General features: G+C 41.9%; 1 protein-coding gene across 2 annotated transcripts in view; it reads right to left on the bottom strand.

Moving 5' to 3' along the window:
- FBXO34 (F-box protein 34) overlaps positions 1 to 12,076 on the bottom strand; it is a 68,744-nt gene extending 56,668 nt beyond the window's left edge. Inside the window, exon 1 of one of the 2 annotated variants that reach the window (XM_079768204.1) lies at positions 11,937 to 12,076. The gene's annotated coding sequence lies outside the window, so the exon portion shown is untranslated. Of the gene's footprint in view, positions 1 to 11,579; positions 11,886 to 11,936 lie in introns of those variants that run through there. The other variant, XM_079768203.1, reaches the window with a different exon arrangement.
- Between the last annotated feature and the right edge of the window lie 369 nt (positions 12,077 to 12,445).

Here is a 12,445-nt window from a genome sequence, read left to right as displayed (position 1 = left end):
AAAATATATTTTTGTTGATTTCAGAAAGGAAGAGACATAGAAACATCAATGATAAGAGAGAATCACTGATTGGCTGCCTCCTGCATGCCCCCTACTGGGAATAGAGCCCACAACACGGGCATGTGCCTTTGACCGGAATCGAACCCAGGACCCTTCAGTCCCCAGGCTGACGCTCTATCCACTGAGCCAAACCAGCTAAGACGCTAACAAAATTTTTAATTACATGTAGCTCACATTATATTTCTACTGAACAGCACTGTTCTCTGGTCATCTCAACTTTCTTGACTTCCCATTCCCATGATTTAAAACAATTTTAACATGTGCCCATAAATATGTGTATGTATGTATGTGTATGAGTGTGTGTATACACCACTGTACTACTAATTTTTATCCTATCCTATATAATAAAAGGCTAATATGCAAATCGACCAAATGGCAGAACAACCCATCACTATGATGCACACTGACCACCAGGGGGCAGACGCTCAATGCAGGAGCTGCCCCCTGGTGGTCAGTGCACTCCCACAGGGGGAGCGCCGCACAGCCAGAAGCCGGGCTTACAGCGAGCACAGTGGCGGTGGCGAGAGCCTCTCCCACCTCCGAGGCAGTCAGATAATCCCCGAGGGCTCCTGGACTGCGAGAGGGCACATGCTGGGCTAAGGGAACCCCCCTCCCCAACCCAGTGCACGAATTTCATGCACTGGGCCTCTAGTACTATATTTTACATAGAGAATAAACAAAAGCAAAAATAAATACTAAAAGGACGAGAAAAGTAAATAGTTCTAATATTTTTCTTTTTGCAACCCAATGGACTATCACACATACTCCATATTGGAGGCCTAGAATGCCAAGAGTGACTGATCAGAAAAGACAAATCCAAGTAAAAGACTCACTAAAACTTTAATAATTGGTTAACTATGAGTGCAAGGGAGAGGGGACTAAATATGACATAATGGATAGCTACTATTTGCTACTCAGCATCCAGAAACCCCTGGATGTGAATTCACTTCTCTCCCAACATGCTGCTTAGGTAACAATGACCCCATCCCCAGCTCCAGGGGTAGGCCCATGCTGGCTAAACCAAACAGATATCCATATTCTCAGTGACTGGTTCAAAAATGTCAGAAATGTAATCCAAAGTCAATGAGATACAAGACATTTGCTGGGGCTTCTGGAGAAATAAACTATCTTCCAGCAGTGTTTCTTAAGCTGTGGCTCACAGACTCCACACAAGGGGATTGGGTATAGAATTCTGGGTATCTATAAACTCAGATGAAGGGGAAAAATATCTTTACTAACCTCCAACTGAAATTCAGCATTTCCTTCCATTGTGAATTCAGTCACCAGACCACAATATTAGCAATATCTGTCACTGTCACCAGTAGAAATCAGATATTTTCCTATCACATGATCTTCAGTTACACCTCCAAACAATGTTCATCATTACTTGGAATTTATTAGACTTATTTGGACTAATTATTTAATAAATAATATTATTTAATATTATTTGGACTAAAATATTATTTAATAAAGAAGCACATATTAATCTTATAATTTAAAAAATAATTTGGTTACCTATATATTATTTTTCCCTTTTTTTTTTTACTATAAATCCAGGATTTTATTAAAAATTTCAGAACACCTAAAAATGGTAAATACCATGACAAATCAAAGATAGTTCAATCATTAGGAATTTTCTCAAATGTTTTGTATACTAATAAGTCAAAGAAGAAAAACCATATAGTTAAGGATGGCTCTCAGGTACTTTCTTCCTGTAATAGACATGCAACTCACTGGCTCAGAAGAGATCAACCATGATAAGATCATGGGAAATCACGTCACACAGCAGCCCATGTCCTAGATCTGCTTCTTGATTGCCTATCCTAGAAATTAGTAAAGCCTGACACTGTGCAAGAGTTCTAATTCATGATTGATCAGACAATCTGATCCTTTGTGTTATATTGGAGTGTGGATTGGGATTTTTTTAAATCATTTTTTATTTTTCAATTATAGTTGACATACAATATTATATTAGTTTCAGGTATATACTCCAGTAATTATATAATTTACTAAGTGATCATCCCAACAAATCGTGTACCATCTAACACCATACATAGTTATTAGAATATTGACTATATTCCCTATGCTGTACTTTATATTCCCATGACTATTCTGTAACCACCCATTTGTACTTCTTAATCCCTTCAATTTTCCACCCATCCCAACCCCCCTCCCATATGGCAACCATCAAAATGTTCTCTGTATCTATGAGTCTGTTTCTGTTCTGCTTGGTCATTTATTTTTTTTAGATTCAATTGTTTATAGGTATGTATTTATTGCCATTTTATTGTTCATATTTTTTATCTTCTTTATTCTTCTTAAAAAAGACCCTACATTTAATGTAATACTGGTTTGATAGTGATAAACTCCTTCAACTTTTTCTTCTCTGGGAAGCTCTTTATCTGTCCTTCAATTCTAAATGATTGTCTTGGTGTGGGCCTGTGGGGTTCATGTTGTTTGGAACTCTCTGCACTTCCTGGACTTGTTAGGGAAGTTTTCTGTCATTATTTTTTCAAATAGATTTTCAATTTCTTTGCTCTCTTCTCCTTCTGGTACTCCCATGATATGAATGTTGGTACACTTGAAGTTGTTTCAGAAGCTCCTTACACTATCCTCATTCTTTTGGATTTTCTTTTTCCTTTTTGCTCTTCTCATTGTGTGTTGTTTCCTATATTCCAAATCAGATTTAATTCTTTGCCTCAGCTATTCTACTGTTGATTCCCTATAAAATACTAATTTCAGTTAGTGTAGCCTTCATTTCTGACTGGCTCTTTTTTATGGTTTCCATGTCCTTTTTTAAGGTCAGCCACAACCCTGTTTTGCCTGGGGCCACCTAGCATGAGTTAGAAAGCAAGCTGCAGATGCCTGCCACTTGTGCTGGGCTTTGAGGTGCCCAGGTGAAGCAAAGCTTCCAACCAACGGGGGCTGCCACTAATACTGGGCCTGGGACCACTTAGTGAGAGGTACAGGGCACACTGAGGCCAGGTGCTGCTTGTTTGAGAGAATTTAGGAAAATCTGAAGCATGAGCCAAGACAGGCCATTATAGGGAAAAGCCGCTGGAAATGGCATGAATGGACCCACAAACTGGGTGGGGCTGAGGGTCTCAAGGAATCACCAGTGTGGGGCAAACAGTGATAGGTTGACTGAGACTCAGATATGGTACCTGCCTGCTGGCTCTGTGGGGGAAGGGCTCAAAAGGAACAATGGCCTCTGCCAGAACTTCTGCCTAGGAGAAAGCTGCCCCCAGCTCTCGCTCTGATTCAAGACAGTTCTTCTCCATATGTCCCCAATGCCTTCTGACATGTTGTCACAGTGCTGGAACTCAGAGGGAGTGAGCCCAAGTAAGTTTGTGCTCAGACCCTTTAAAACTGCCTGGGACTCCAGCAGCTTGCCATCTCACTCAGCTACAATCACTACTGGATATTATAGCCAGAAGTTATGGGGACTTCTTTTCCTGGCATTGGAACTCTGGGCTGGAGGACCTGGTGTGGGGCTAGGACCCTTTGCTCCTTACAAGGGACCCCCGCAGCCAAGATATTCCTCCTGGTTTTTATCTGCCACATATGGGTGTTGGACCAGCCTGTTCCATGCCCCCGCCCCCCTCTGCTCCATGTACCAGTTTCAATGTGGCTTCTTCTTTAATTTTTATTCCTTTCTAAACACCCTTTATTTTTTTTCTTATCACCATTTATCCCCCCCATACCCTTCCACCTCCACCCACCACAATCACCACACCGTATTCCATGTCCATGAGTTTTTTTTGTTTTTTTGCTATCCCTCCACCCACCTTCCCCAGGGCCCCCCTCCACCAGAGCTGTCAGACTGCTATCTATGAGTCTGTCTCTATTTTGCTTGTTAGTTCAGTTTATTCATTAAATTCCACATGAGTGAAATCATATGGTACTTGCCTTTCTCTGACTGGCTTATTTCACTTGGCATAATGTTCTGCAGGTCCATCCATGCTGTCATAAAGGGTAAAATATTCTGCGTTTTTTATGGCCGAGTAGTATTCCACTGTGTATATGTACCATAGCTGTTTCATCCACTCATCTATTGATGGGCACTTGGGCTGCTTCCAAATCTCAGCTATTGTAAATAATGCTACAATGAACATAGGGGTGCATATATTCTTTCAAATTAGTGTTTCAGTTTCTTGAGGAAATTTCCCAGAAACAGAATTGCTGGGTCATAAGACAGTTCCATTTTTAATTTTTTGCGGTAACTCCATACTGCTTTCCACCATGACTGAACCAATCTGCATTTCCATCAACAATGCATGAGAGTTCCCTTTTCTCCACATCCTTGCCAATACTTGTTCACCCATTCAGTGCGTTATCTTTTCATTCTGTTGATGGTTTTCTTTGCTGTGCAAAAACTTTTTAGTTTGATGCATTCCCATTTTATTTCCTTTTGTTTCCCTTGTTGAGGAGATATATATTTTAAAGAAGTATTTCTATGAGGAATGTCCAATGTGGCTTCTTCTTTACATCCTTAGTGGTAGGTCTTCCGTTCAGCTAGATTTCAGACAGTTTTGAATGATGACTGTTCTGTAGATTAGTTGTAATTTTAATGCAGTTGTGGGAGGACGCAAGTACCACATTTACCTACACCGCCATCTTGATGGGAAGCCAAATATATTTTTAATATAACTGTTTTCTTTGTAGTCCTGTGTATTTCATTTTAAAAATATATATAACTCAGAAAGGGGGTCCTATAACCCAAAGGGGTCTCTGGAGCAAAATAATCAAGAGACGTGCCCTACATCTTCTGTAGAAGCACTCTTCTTCCCCTCCTCTGAAATTCATGGCAGGAGGATGTGGGGGCTTGAGCTGCAGACAAACATGCTGTAACCACAAAGGGACCAACACCCCATAGAAGCAGACTTCGTTTCGAAAAAGGAAAGAAGAGGAAGATGAGGTTTGATCACATAAGTACAAGTAGATCAAGCTTCACCTTTGGACTTTGCAGCCAGTAAATTGAGTTGGGTTTTTTGTTATCACAATATAAAAAATCTAAATGGTACAATTAATTTCAGTTGTTTCTATCTTAACACACTGCGGACCAGTAGTTTTATTGCTAGCTTTACCCAGTGGCCAGTTAAGTTTCTATTGAACGAGCACAAAAAACATTTTACATAAATGTTAAAGGCACGCTTTAAAATTAAATACCCATTGCATATTGAAGTTATTTATTACATGTTCTAACAAGCTAATATCTTTTTAAAGTATGATACTTTGTAAAACACTGTGTAATATGAAGTCGAACTAAACAAAGCTGGCAAATTCTCGTGATCTATCTGCAATGTGTTAAAAAAAAAACTAGAATAACAGACCTAAGTCTATGCTTTGAAACAGCAAAATTATAAAAGATGTTACTCTGTCACACTGAGGGGATCTGAGGAAAATTAGTTTAGTTTTCACAAACAGAGTGTACTGAATATTCACTCAGTACTTATTCCAATCTGTTCTCATATGGACTTCCTATCATAGAGGATGGACAACTAAAAACTACAATTTCCAGATGCCCTTGAAGCTGAGGTTTTACATATGACATAAATGTGGCCAATGGAGGACAGAAAGAAATATATAATGATGGTTCTGCCTAAGGAAGTTAAACTTCTGCCAAAGTATGGTGGCAGCAGCATTCTGATTCAACAACATGGTCCATGGTGGCAATAGGCAAGTTCTGCAGTATCTTTCTTGTTCTAAGAAACGTAGTCTAAACTGTCCATTCAGTCCACTCAAAGTTTACATATCTTCCTTTCCCAATAAATCCCATTTGCTACAACTACTTAGAGCAAATGCTCTTGCTAAAGTAAACAGGGATATACAAAAAGAAGCATTTTATTAAGTTAGGAACCTAACAAGAGTTAACAGCTTATGGATACAGATGTAGGCGTAACTTGAAAGAATTATAATGGAGAAGCCCTAAGAGGTAAGGCAAGATTACAAGAAATACCACAGAGTCAAAAACAAAGCTTTAGATAGTTTGGATCTGGAAGAGAATTATCAGCAAAGCTGAGAAATCAGAGGCATAGAACTGAGAGAAGAGAATTTAAAAGATGAAGAGGTCTTCTATACAAATAAATCCCAAAGATGACAAAAAGGGTAAGAATTTAACTGAAAGATCAGTTTTTCACATTACTCCCCTCCTCAAAAAACAGCTCAGTTAGTTAGAGCATTTTTCCTGTACATCAAGGTTTCAGGTTTGATCCCTAGTCAGAGTACATACAAGTCAATCAACCAATGAATGCGTAAGATCTTTCTTCTTTTCCCTCCCTCCCTTCTCTCTCTTTCTAAAATCAATAAAAAAAAATGTAAATTATCATGGGTACAGCATAATGCTCAAACTCCTCCCAAAACTGGGTCCAACTACCCTTGTCTACAACTCTTCCTTTACATCATAACTTCTAATCACAGTCCATTAAAAAAAAAAAATCTGGACCCTAAAATAAAGGCCCAATTCAAGACCCACACCTAGGAAGCTTTCTCTGGCAATACCTAAACTAAAACCCAAACTAAATCATAAGCTTAAAGAGAGCAGGCCACCCTGGCCTATGTTTCTCAGTGGTTAGAGCACCGGCTCTTGCACTGAACGGTCCCAAGTTCGATTCCTAGTCAAGGACACATACCTGGGTTGCAGGTTCGATCCCCAGCCCTGGATGGGGTGCGTGCAGGAGGCAACCAATCGATGTCTCTCTCTCACATTGATGTTTCTCTCTTTTTTTTTGTTTGTTAATCCTCACTGGAGGATATTTTTCCATTGATTAGGAAGATTAGAAGAGAGAGGGAAAGACAGAGAGAAACATCGATGTTGCCTCCTGCACATGCCCCAACCAGGGCCTGGGCCAGGGATGAGCCTGCAACCAAGTTTCGTGCCCTTGATGGGAATTAAACCTGGGACCCTTTGGTCCACAGGCCAACACTCTATCCACTGAGCCAAACCAGCTACGGCTCTCCTCTCCTCTCCCTCTCTCTCTCTCTCTCTCTCTCTCTCTCCCCCCTCCCTCCCTCCCTTCCACTCTCTCTATAAATCAATGGGAAAAATATCCTTGGGTGAGAGAGAATGAGAGAGAGAGAGAGAGAGAGAGAGAGAGAGAGAGAGAGAACACGAACGAGAACGAACAGGGCCTGTATTCTTGATTTCTTTATATTCTGATTACCTAACAAAATGTCACCCAAATGTGCTAACAAAGCAGGCCCTTTGAGCAGGTAGTTTCAGAAGATACTGGTGGAAGTGAGATTGCAGGAGATTAAAAAGTTAAACTGACTTGGACGTGCATGAAGGAACTTTCTATAGTAATGGTAATGGCCCTATAGCATGACAAGTTTATGGGTTACACAGATGTATGAACCTATCCCAACTAAGGGAATGCTTTCCATAAGACCTGTACTTTTACTGCAGTATATAAATTTTACCTAAAAAAAACTAGTAAACAAACAGTTTATGATAGGCATTCTGAAGCATTTAGGCATAAAGTATACTTACTTTGAAATATAACAAAAATGAGATGCATTAATGAGTGAATAGAAGAATAGAGGGAAGATAGATGGATACAGAAAAGCAAATCTATAAAATATGAATTGCAGAATCTGGGTTGTGGGTATTTAGGTATTCAATATACAAACAATTCTTACAAACAATTCTTGCAACTTTCCTATGAAATTTTCATTATAAAATGTTAAGCAAATAGTGGAAATGAAGGCTGTGAGAGACTCACATATTTCAGAAGTTTGTCAATTAAAGAAGGGGATTGACAAAGAAGATATATATATGCCTCTGAGATTGGGATGTCTAGATTGTTCCTCTTCTCTCTACCTCCAATTTTAGACTGTATATATAGACTAGTTCTGGCCTTAAGTGCTTATTCTTGCCTCAAAGAAAGAGCTCACTCACTTAAACTCCATTTATTCTAGGATAATTCAAATTCATGGATTCTAGACCCTTTGATAATCTGTTAGCTATTATTTTTACCTGAGCTTTTAATACATCCTTAAATCAGTCTTTAGGCAAGACCTCTGGCCATTAGTATAACATAAATGGTTTATCCTCTTGGTCCAATTCTGGCCCCTTAGAATCATGGTCCTCCATAGCAAAGAAATGTTAAAACAAAATGTCCTTGCAGTAAGGACAATTCATGAGTGAACTGTACCTGGCATAGAGGTACTCAAAAAATGTTTGTTAGATGAATGAACCCCATGCCTGATAACATAAAACACGTATGTAGCTTAGTTTCACATTTATACCCACATTGTATTGAGGATAGTAAATGTATGTGATAGGATTCTGAAGGTAAAGATTTTCAAAGAAAAGATCTGGAGCCTCTTCAGTGGAGCTAAATAGAAGATGGAGCTGGAATTGAAAGTTTGATAAACTCAACTATCACTAAGAAACACCTACATTTTAATCATTAATACTCTCCCAGATAACACAGTAAATTCATCAGCTTCAAAATGCCATAAGTATGAACTAAAGGAGAAGATAAATTATGCAAAGATAAGGATTGACAGGAATTCAATTTCCAAATGACCTAAATGCATTTGGAGCTAATCTGTTCTTTTTGTTGTTGTTTCCAAAGGACTGCAGATTATGCACTTGTTGAATTTTGCCTTTGTCACACATGACCTAACAAGGAAGGCATTCATTATACCCTAGTAGCTTCCCTCAAGTATCTGTTTCTGAACAGCTGCAAATTTTGGAAGATAACACCAAATGATGTCTCTAACGATTAGTACATTCTCTCCCCCAAAATATTAAAACAAGTTAATTGTTGTTGTTAATATGTTTACTAGAAAATCAGAACCATATTAAACTGGCTTAGCATAAACTTTAAGCTTAGAAAATAAAATTCTACATGTTAATAGAAGAGTTGATCCAATAAACATATCCTAAAGAATTTCTAAAATTTAGCGCTTCATTCTGCATGATGTTAGTTTTTATCTGTCAGAAAAAATGCTATATCACTAATGACTATTTGATTTAGTCCCTTCAAGTGCTGTAAACTGGATAATGACAAAATATTTTAAAATAATAAGCCCGATCCTAAATAAGTTTCCATTTATAAGTAAAAGCTGCTTCATAGACCTAAAACAGCAAGGCCTGGGTGAAAAACATCCTTCAGAAAAATGTTTCAGAAGAATTATGACTTGTTAAAAGGTTATGCAACTATATGCATAATCTGGCTTTTTTTTTAACTGTCATTGTTCCTCAGTCACATAGAATACACAGACATTCATTCTCTACCTTATTAACTCGTTTTCCATGAGGAAAAATAAAAGTTTCTCCTCCTTGGCAGTGCATTTCCCCCTCTATTTGAAATGTACTGCCAGGGAGGAGCTATTTTATTATCATCATTTATTTACCTTTCAACTCGCATTTAGTCTGACTTCGTCCCTTCCCATTTACACCAGTACACTTAATATACAGAGCCACGTAGCCTGGCACAGAAAGGCCACCCAGAAAAGACACACGCAAGGGTTCTTTTTGTACCTCTTTCAACTTCATTATAGAATATCTTGCCATGATCCTTTCATCATAAAGAATAGATTAACAGCCTCAATATCAGCAGTACCTATCAGTCCCGAGGATCCAAACAAATATTGTCTTCAGAACCTTCGCTCAGCATTGTCACCATACAATTCCCAATTTCTTTAAAATAATAATAATAATAATAATAACTCTCAGGAGTACACACAAGCTGCTGAATTTCCAAGGTACGGTGAGGATCAAAATGAGATTTACAAGAAAGCTTTGTTTTGTGAACTTCCAGTCAAATCTAAGAGTAATTAATGAGGGTAAAATTTTGTTCTCATTTCCTGAGTTAATAGGTATAGCATAACTTTCCTCTACATGTTGATGCAAAATCCAGAGGGACAATACATTATCAATAATTTATAAAGAGCCTGGAAGGAGTATTAACCACAACAAAAAACCTACCTTACAAGTCAAGGTCAGTGAAAAAGGATTGAGGATTCCTATCCAAGCTTCCTATTGAAAACACAAAATTGTAATTACGCTTTAATTTTAAGCCATCTACCTTTCAAACTAGATTCTAGTAAATGATTCTACGGAGAGGAAGACAGGATGAAAGTATTGATAAAGCTGAACCTGGAGTGAGTCAGTAATGGCAAATGACTAGCCTCTCTTCCACTCTGATCTCTCTTGAAAGCTCTGGAAGAAAACCAAGAAACTTTTTAAAAATTCTATAGTTTCATATTTGAAAGCACCACTGACAAAAAGTTACATGTCCAGACAAGCAGTCCTGGGATAGTATTATGTATATTGTGATGGCCCAGCCTTAGTAAGAAAGCAAGGAAAAGGCTTGTTGCTGAGCTCTAACCAAAGGAAACCCTCCATTATCCATGGTAGCATGGGGCAGGGACAAGCTGGATGAATTAAATCTTCAGGTAATTATTATTTAAGAATACTGGATTAATTCCAACACCCTCCTCCTCACAATAGGAAACGTTCATTTAAGATCTACTCCTCAAGCAAAATAAACCAGTCAGAGAAAGACCAGTATCACATGATCTCACTCCTATGCGGACTCTAAAGAACAAAATAAACTGATGAGCAAAATAGATCCAGAGACACAGAAACATGTAACAGACTGACGAATTTCAGAGGGAAGGCGGGGGTGGGTGGGTGGGAAGAGATTAACCAAAGAACTTAGATGCATATATGCATAACCCATGGACACAGACAATAGTGTTGTGAAAGCCTGGGGCGAGGGGTCAGGGGCGGGCTGGAAGGGGTCAATGGGGGGGAGCCGGGAATGGTACATCTGTATTACTTTCAACAATAAAGATAAATGTCAAAAATAAAAAAAACAGTAATAAAAAGATCTGCTCTCCCTCTTCCAGGCCCTTCTCTAACAAAAACTACAACTAGCAGATAGATGATCTCCAAACTGTCTAGCAAAAGAGTAAGGCAACTGAATCACCAGCACTCAAATGAGATCTATCTCCCCACCCCCAACCCCCCCAATTCCTATCAACAAACCACCACACTATGAGTTTAGATTCCTGAAAGCCGTTTACATTCAACACCCCCTCCCCACACCCCCAAAACACCTTCTGATGAAGCTGTTTCTAAATCAAATGTGTCTTCTACCGAAGTTCAAGAACTTGACAACTATCACATTAAAATTGGAAAATGCTGGTATCGAACAACTTTCTATTCAAACCCACGGCGATTCCCGGCCACAGGAGACTGAGCTTCCTTTCTCCCCCCTCCGGAGCCACCCGGCCCCCTCCAGCGTCCAGGTCCCGGCCAGGGCCTGCGGTGACATCACAGTCCACCTCCCGCACGTCAGAGGCACGCGGACCCGCAGCACGGTGACTTCATCGCCGACCGGGGCCGGCCCGCAGCCGACTTCCGCCAGCCCGGAGGCGAAAGAGCTGCAAAGGTGCCGGCCAGGCGCCGGCTCACCTGCGCTGGAGCAGGAAGGGCAGGGCGGCCGAGCCCCAGCGGGCGCGACCGCGCGAGGCGACCCCCACCCAGGGCCCGACTTCCTCACCGGCCGCCGGTCCGCTGCCTCCTCACGGCCTATCCGTAGTCTCCGAGGCTCCAGCCCGGACCTGGACCCCGCTCCCGCCCGCCGGTCCGCCCGCCCTCCGTGGCCCGCGGGGGCGCTCAGCGCCGGGCCCGCGTGCGGGCGGAGGCCGGCCCGGGAAGAGGTGCGGGCCGCCGACTCCGGCCCCAGACGCGCCTGCAGCGCCGCGCGCCCCGGACCCGCGGGCGCGCCCCCGCCCCCACCCGCCCCGCGTCCTGGGAGCGCAGGCGAGCGGCGGGAGGGGGCGGGGAACGGCCACGGTGGCCGTCGCGGAACCCCGACCGCGCTGCCCCAGCGGCACGCCACCCGGCCCCGACCCACCTGCGCTCCTGCCCCGGCCCGGGCCTGGCCCGGGGCTGCACACCCCGATGCGGCGGCGGCGGCAGGAGGCCTGGCTCGCTCCCCACCGCTGAGGCGGACCGAGCGCCCAGCGCGGCGCGGCGAAGCCCAACGCTCTCCCCGAATCCTATTTGTTTGGCTAAAACGGCGTGACGTCACGCGCCGGCCCAATCGACGGTTGGCCGAGGGAGGGGCTGCGGGGCCAGGTGATCGCAGCGCCCCCTGCCGGGCATTGTGTGGTACTTCGGCCGGTGGGGCGTGAGGAGTGGGGCGAAGCATCTGCGGGCCCCCAAGTGGTGGCGAAGCGTGAAAGCTCCAGCACGACCTGCAGGGAAAGCAATCAGACCTTGGGGCGAACCGGAATGGCAGTAATGCCAGTGTTTAGTCAACAAACGTGACAAGTTTATTAATACTCATGGGTGCACCTGGAGCTATAAATGGTATTAGATTACCACGTATTATAAATCCTATTGACTTGGGTTCCAATTTTG

The sequence above is a fragment of the Cnephaeus nilssonii genome (genome assembly GCF_951640355.1).
Source record: "Cnephaeus nilssonii genome assembly, chromosome: 4".
NCBI lineage: Eukaryota > Metazoa > Chordata > Mammalia > Chiroptera > Vespertilionidae > Cnephaeus > Cnephaeus nilssonii.
This window is presented reverse-complemented; position numbering and strand designations above follow the sequence as displayed.